We start from the raw sequence: 5819 nt of genomic DNA on the forward strand, positions 1-5819 counted from the left end.
TTCTGGAGGCTCTGAGGGAGAATCCATTTCATGCCTTTCTCCCATGAGAATCGACAATTCTTGATATTCCTGGGCTTATAGTAAAGTCCAGTTTCTGCCTCGTCTTCATGAGGCTCTTCACATGACCTTCTCCCCTCTTCCTGTGGTGTGCTCCTTATCTGTCTCTTATAAGGACACCAAATCCATGTCATTGGATTTAGGGCCTACCCTAATTGAGGATAATCTCACCTTGAGAACCTTACCTAACTACATCTGCAAAGGCCCTTCTCCCAAGTAAGGTCACATTCATTCACAGGTACTTTGGGTTCAGACTTAAACATATCTTTTGGGGAGACAGTTCTACCCACTACAGTCAGTGGAAGCGTATGTTGGCCTGTAGAGCATGAACTGATGGGGGGGGTCTTAAATATGTAGAGCTAGTGGACTGCCCTACATATATCTAGTACGTATGCCTTCCCCTGCTTATTCCTGCACCTCAGAGGCATTCCCCAAAGGATGGAGGCATCAGAGGAAAAGATGTAGGCAGACAAGTTTTGAGAAGAAAAGAGATTGAGGCCCTGGCCGGTGTGGCTTGGTTGGAGCATCGCCCCATGCACCAAAGGATCATGGGTTCTATTCCCCGTCAGGCACATGCCCAGGTTGCAGATTCAATCCCCAGTCGTGGTACACATGGAAGGCAACCGATCAATGTTTCTCACATCAATGTTTCTCTCTCCCTCTTCCTTCCTCTCCCTGGAGAATCAATGGAAAATACATCCTCAGTGAAGATTTTAAGAAAAGAGAAAGAGATTGATCCACCATGGCCTCACCAACTGAGTTCTCTTTCCTGATTCGAGAGAAACTGTATATGCCATCCCTGCGCTCAGGCATTGTGTGACCTGCCTGAAACTTAAAAGTAGTTAAGAATTAAAATATGGCTGGAATTTGGTCTGAGTCTATCCACTGTCTATGCCTCAAGCATAGAAAAGCATGTGGTATCCCTGGAAAGGATCAGTGCATTCCAGGAAGTGACCAATCGCCAGGGAAAACACAAAGGACTCTGAAGCAAAATGCCAAAGTTGGCCTGTGGTTACTGCTCCAACCAGAGAAGATTGGAGCAAGGACCAGTCTGGGTCATGGTTCAGAGTAAGCATAACTGACCCAGCCAAAGGGAACAATAATGCCCAGGCTCCGTGTATTGCTATAATCCCGAGGCCTGAAAGAATGCCTTGCCCATTGGAAGTGTTCCATAGGATTTGTTGATGAGTAAATGATTCTGCAGAGATGAGCAGACGGAAGGAGAAGGGACCCGCAGTCCTTCATTCTCTCATATATCCTTCTGCATATCCCAGAGTCATCTTTAAAAACATCCTAAAAATAAAATGTCTCTTCCCTGTGCCTAACTCAGGGTTGTGAGAGACAGTGAGATGATGTTTGTGAAGAGGTTTTATCTGGAAACACTGAAGTTCTACCATGTGACTTGTCCTCGCTGCAAGCAAATCCTATCTCCCACTGGGAGTTGGAGTCTTCTGTCCATTCCCATTACACAGGGTTAAGTTGGGCATCCGGGGAGACTACATTATTAGAAAGGAGATGACATCACTTTCCAGCTTGTTTTGGAGGAACAGAATCTTGCTTTATCTTTGGCAGCACCTTACTTTGTATTTCTCCTTTGTCACTCAGCCTAGCAGGCTCTGGGAGGCCCAACTTGACTGATGCAACCATCCCTTCCCCCATGCTGACCTACTGTCTCCTGGCTGCTGGGCAAGGCAGGAACACAAGCATCCACTCATGTGGGTGAGAGGTGAAATGAGGTACAATACTACTGTCTCCCAAGGGCGGCCACAAATAACCTTGGTTTCCGGAGCTGCTGCGTCACTCTTCCTCTCTGGCTTCTTCATGATGGCAGTGGAAGAAAGTTGGAGCTGAGCACCTAAATTCATTCCTGCCTGACTCTCCGTTATCACATTTCGGCATCTGGAGCAGAGGTTGCCAAGTGGTGCGTCACTGGCTGCTTTCAGCATGTAAATATATTTTGTTCATGTAATTTTTTTTTTAATTTAAAAAATGAATTGACAGCCCTTCCAAAATCTAGATTCCATATAAAACTCTGATGTCCAGTACCTCTTGTAAACTTGAAAGATCTGGTCACATGAGGCCCAGATTTCTTCATGGTAACCCCAGAAGGCAGCCATGCTTGCATTCTTTAGTTGGCCACCATTGGGCCACTCAAAATATATGCATATGTGTTTCTGTGGCCCATTGCTAAACAAAGCAAGTGAAGTCAGAATATGAATAAAGGCCAGAAACAGAACCAAATATCTTTAGGAATTTATGATAAAAGTGGCATTTCCCATCAGTGGTGGGGGATGTATTCAGTTAATGATGCAGGATCAATTAGCTATCTGGAAAAAAATGAAGTCTGATCCCTAAACTTAAAAAATAAAAATGTGAAAGTATTAGGAAAAAATAGATTTTTGTGATCTTGAAAGTAATAACATGAAGTTCAAAAGCCAAAAAATAAAAGGTTAGTATACTTAGTTACATAAAAGTTTAAAATATCTATTGAACATAATACCTCTAAAAATGTGAAAGATAAATGACAGATTGGGAGAAAATATTTGCAACACTTAAAATGTAAGGTACTTGCCGAAACCGGTTTGGCTCAGTGGATAGAGCGTCGGCCTGCGGACTGAAAGGTCCCAGGTTCGATTCCGGTCAAGGGCATGTACCTGGGTTGCGGGCACATCCCCAGTGGGGGATGTGCAAGAGGCAGCTGATCGATGTTTCTTTCTCATCGATGTTTCTAACTCTCTATCTCTCTCCCTTCCTCTCTGTAAAAAATCAATAAAATATATAAAAAAAATAAATAAATAAAAAAATAAAATAAAATAAAATGTAAGGTACTTAATTTTAAAAAGACCACTTACAAATAATGAAAAGAGCAATCAATAGAAAACAAGCTGGGTAAGTTATGCCTTAGTGTTGTGTTCATGTGGAGCTGTGGTGTGGTAGAAGAGCATTGACTTGTAATCAGATCAGGGCTATCAATTTAAATGAGACACTCAAATTTTTTGAGAGTTTTATTTTTTCTGTCGTGTGTGTGGGAGAAAAGTACCCAGTGATCTGTTTTGATTTAGCAAGTCGTACTTATCAGGAAGGAGATACTGTAATTGCTGTGTTATTTTCAGGGCAGCTATATTAATTTTCTAGGGCTGCCAAAACAAACTGGGTGGTTTAAGCAACAGAAATTTATTGTCTCACAGTTCTGGGGGCCGGAGGCATCTGGAACAGGTGTGTGTCAGCAGGGTTGGTTCCCTCTGAGGGCTGTGAAGGAGAACATGTTTCATGCCTGTCTCCTAGCCTCTGGTAGTCTCAGGTGCTCCTTGGTTTGTAGATGACATTCTCTGTGTCTTCACAGTGTCTTCCCTCTGTGCATGTCTGTCCTGTTTCCAAATGTCCTCTTCCTAAAAGGACCCCATCATATTGGATTAGAGCCCATCTCATCTATAATAATAAAAGTGTAATATGCAAATTGACCAAACAGCCTAACAGGAGAACGACTGTCTGGAAGACCACGCTATGACACGCACTGGCACAAGGCTAGCCAAGGCAGGTGCAATGCGATTGGTGTTAGGGCACCATCACCCCACAATCACCCCGCAGAGGGAGGCCCAAGGCCACCGGCCAGTGGGGCGTCAATCGGGGTGGGGGGTGGGGGGGTTCCGCGGTCACCCCACAGAGGAGGCCCAGGCCACCCTCTGCAGGGCGATCGATCACGGGCTCCAGGATTGATTGCCCCACAGAGGGAAACAGGCCACTGACCAGCAGGCTGTGGCAGGTTGGCAGGGCCTCCGTCTGTGGGGCGATCAATTGTGTGCAGAATGACTGGTCTCTATGACGGGCACTGACCACCAGGGGGCAGATGCTCAACGCAGGAGCTGCCCCCTGGTGATCAGTGCACTCCCACAGTGGGAGTGCCACTCAGCCAGAAGCTGGGCTCACAGCTGGTGAGCACAGCAACGGTGACAGGAGCCTCTCCCACCTCCACGGCAGTGCTAAGGATGTCCTACTGACAGCTTAGGTCCTCTCCCCACAACATCCCCCAAGGGCTCCCAGACTGCGGCGAGGGCACAGGCCAGGCTGAGGAAGCCCCTGAGTGCACAGATTTTGTGCACTGGGCCTCTAGTTTTAACTTAATCATCTACAAAGACTGTTGTTCTTTTTTTCTTTCTTTCTTTTTTTATAAAGGTCATATTCACAGGTACTAGGAGTTAAAACTTCAACACCTTTGGGAGCAACATTGTTCAACTCATAGCAGCAGCTAATCAGAATGACATTTTTTTAAAGAGGTAATTTTTATGAGGCATGGCAACAATTTTAAAGTCTTAGAAGACTTACCCAATCCCTCTGGTCAAATAACATAAGGGCAGGTTTATTTTAAGAGAAAATAGAAGAAATTGGTACCAGAAGAAAGCATATAAATCTCCATTTTGCACAAGAGAAACAAGTTGATACTTTTTTGTTTTGTTAATCCTCACCTGAGGATATTTTTCCATTGATTCTTAGAGTGGAAGGGAGGGGGAGAGACAGAGAGAAACATCAATGTGTGAGAGAGACATTGATTGGTTGCCGCCCACATGAGTAGTGACCAGAGCTGGAGATTGAGCCTGCAACCGAGGTACATGCCTTTGACTGGAATCGAACCCAGGACCCTTCAGTCTGCAGGCTGATGCTCTATCCACTGAGCCAAATCGGCTAGGGCATACTCTTTTTTCTTTTCTTTTTTAATGTTTTTATTGATTTCAGAAAGAGGAAAGAGTGAGAAATAGAAACATTGATGAGAGAGAAACATCAATTGGCTGCCTCCTGCATGTCCCCTACTGGGGATCAAGCCCACAACCCGGATATGTGCCCTGAAGGGATTCTAACTGTGACCTGGTACATGGGACAACACTCAACCAACTGAGCCATACCTGCAGGGCACAAGTTGATATTCTTGGGGGGGGGGGGGGGGGACTTTGTCCAACTAAACTATTTGGCTTAGTTTTATGATACAAAAAGATGTCTCCACATCTGTAGGAGACGAGGAATGTTGCCATATCTTTCTGAGCCTCCTTTTGTTAATTTATGAAGACTTGTATTTTTTTTTAAGACTAACTCTGGAATTCTGTTATGAGGCCCATGGAACTCAGCTTTATAGGAAAAATAAATGGAGAGGAGGCTGAATAAGATTTTACTTCAGTGAAGTGAGGATCCTATAGAATTTTTCTTCCATGGGGTTCAAGCTCTGCCTCTGCATATAAACTAGATATGTAACCTTAAACAAGTCCCCTGCACTCCAAGCTCATCTGTGGGATGGGAAGCTAATAATCCCAACTTCATAGAGCTATGATGAGATTTCTTAGAGAGGATGTGGGCATGGGGGGAGAAGCACTTTTCCGTCCAGTTTAGGGAACTTTCACAGAGTTTAGTCTCTACCAAGAATGACCAGCCACACCAGGGCCAGCCCTTTCTTCCAGAAAACAGAGCTGGCAGCACAGTAGCCGAACTTGGCAAGTCTGATCTGGGTCCCTGCTGGCCTGGGTCCACCATCCTGGCTTCTGCCATTGGCACAGTATTCACTTCAATGCCCTTGGGCCACGCCACTCTGCCTGTTCACCTGCACAGCCACATTCCAGCCCTGGAGCGTGTCAAGGCTGAGTGCACTGTTGCAATTCTCCATCTGTGGGTGGAGTTCAAACACATTTCTGCTTTAAAAAAAAATGGTAAGAACACAACATAAGGACCAACCTCAATAGTTTTTTTTTTAATATGTTTTTATTTTAGAGGAAGGGAGA

This window comes from Myotis daubentonii, chromosome 16 (genome assembly GCF_963259705.1).
Source record: "Myotis daubentonii chromosome 16, mMyoDau2.1, whole genome shotgun sequence".
In the NCBI taxonomy this organism is placed as follows: domain Eukaryota; kingdom Metazoa; phylum Chordata; class Mammalia; order Chiroptera; family Vespertilionidae; genus Myotis; species Myotis daubentonii.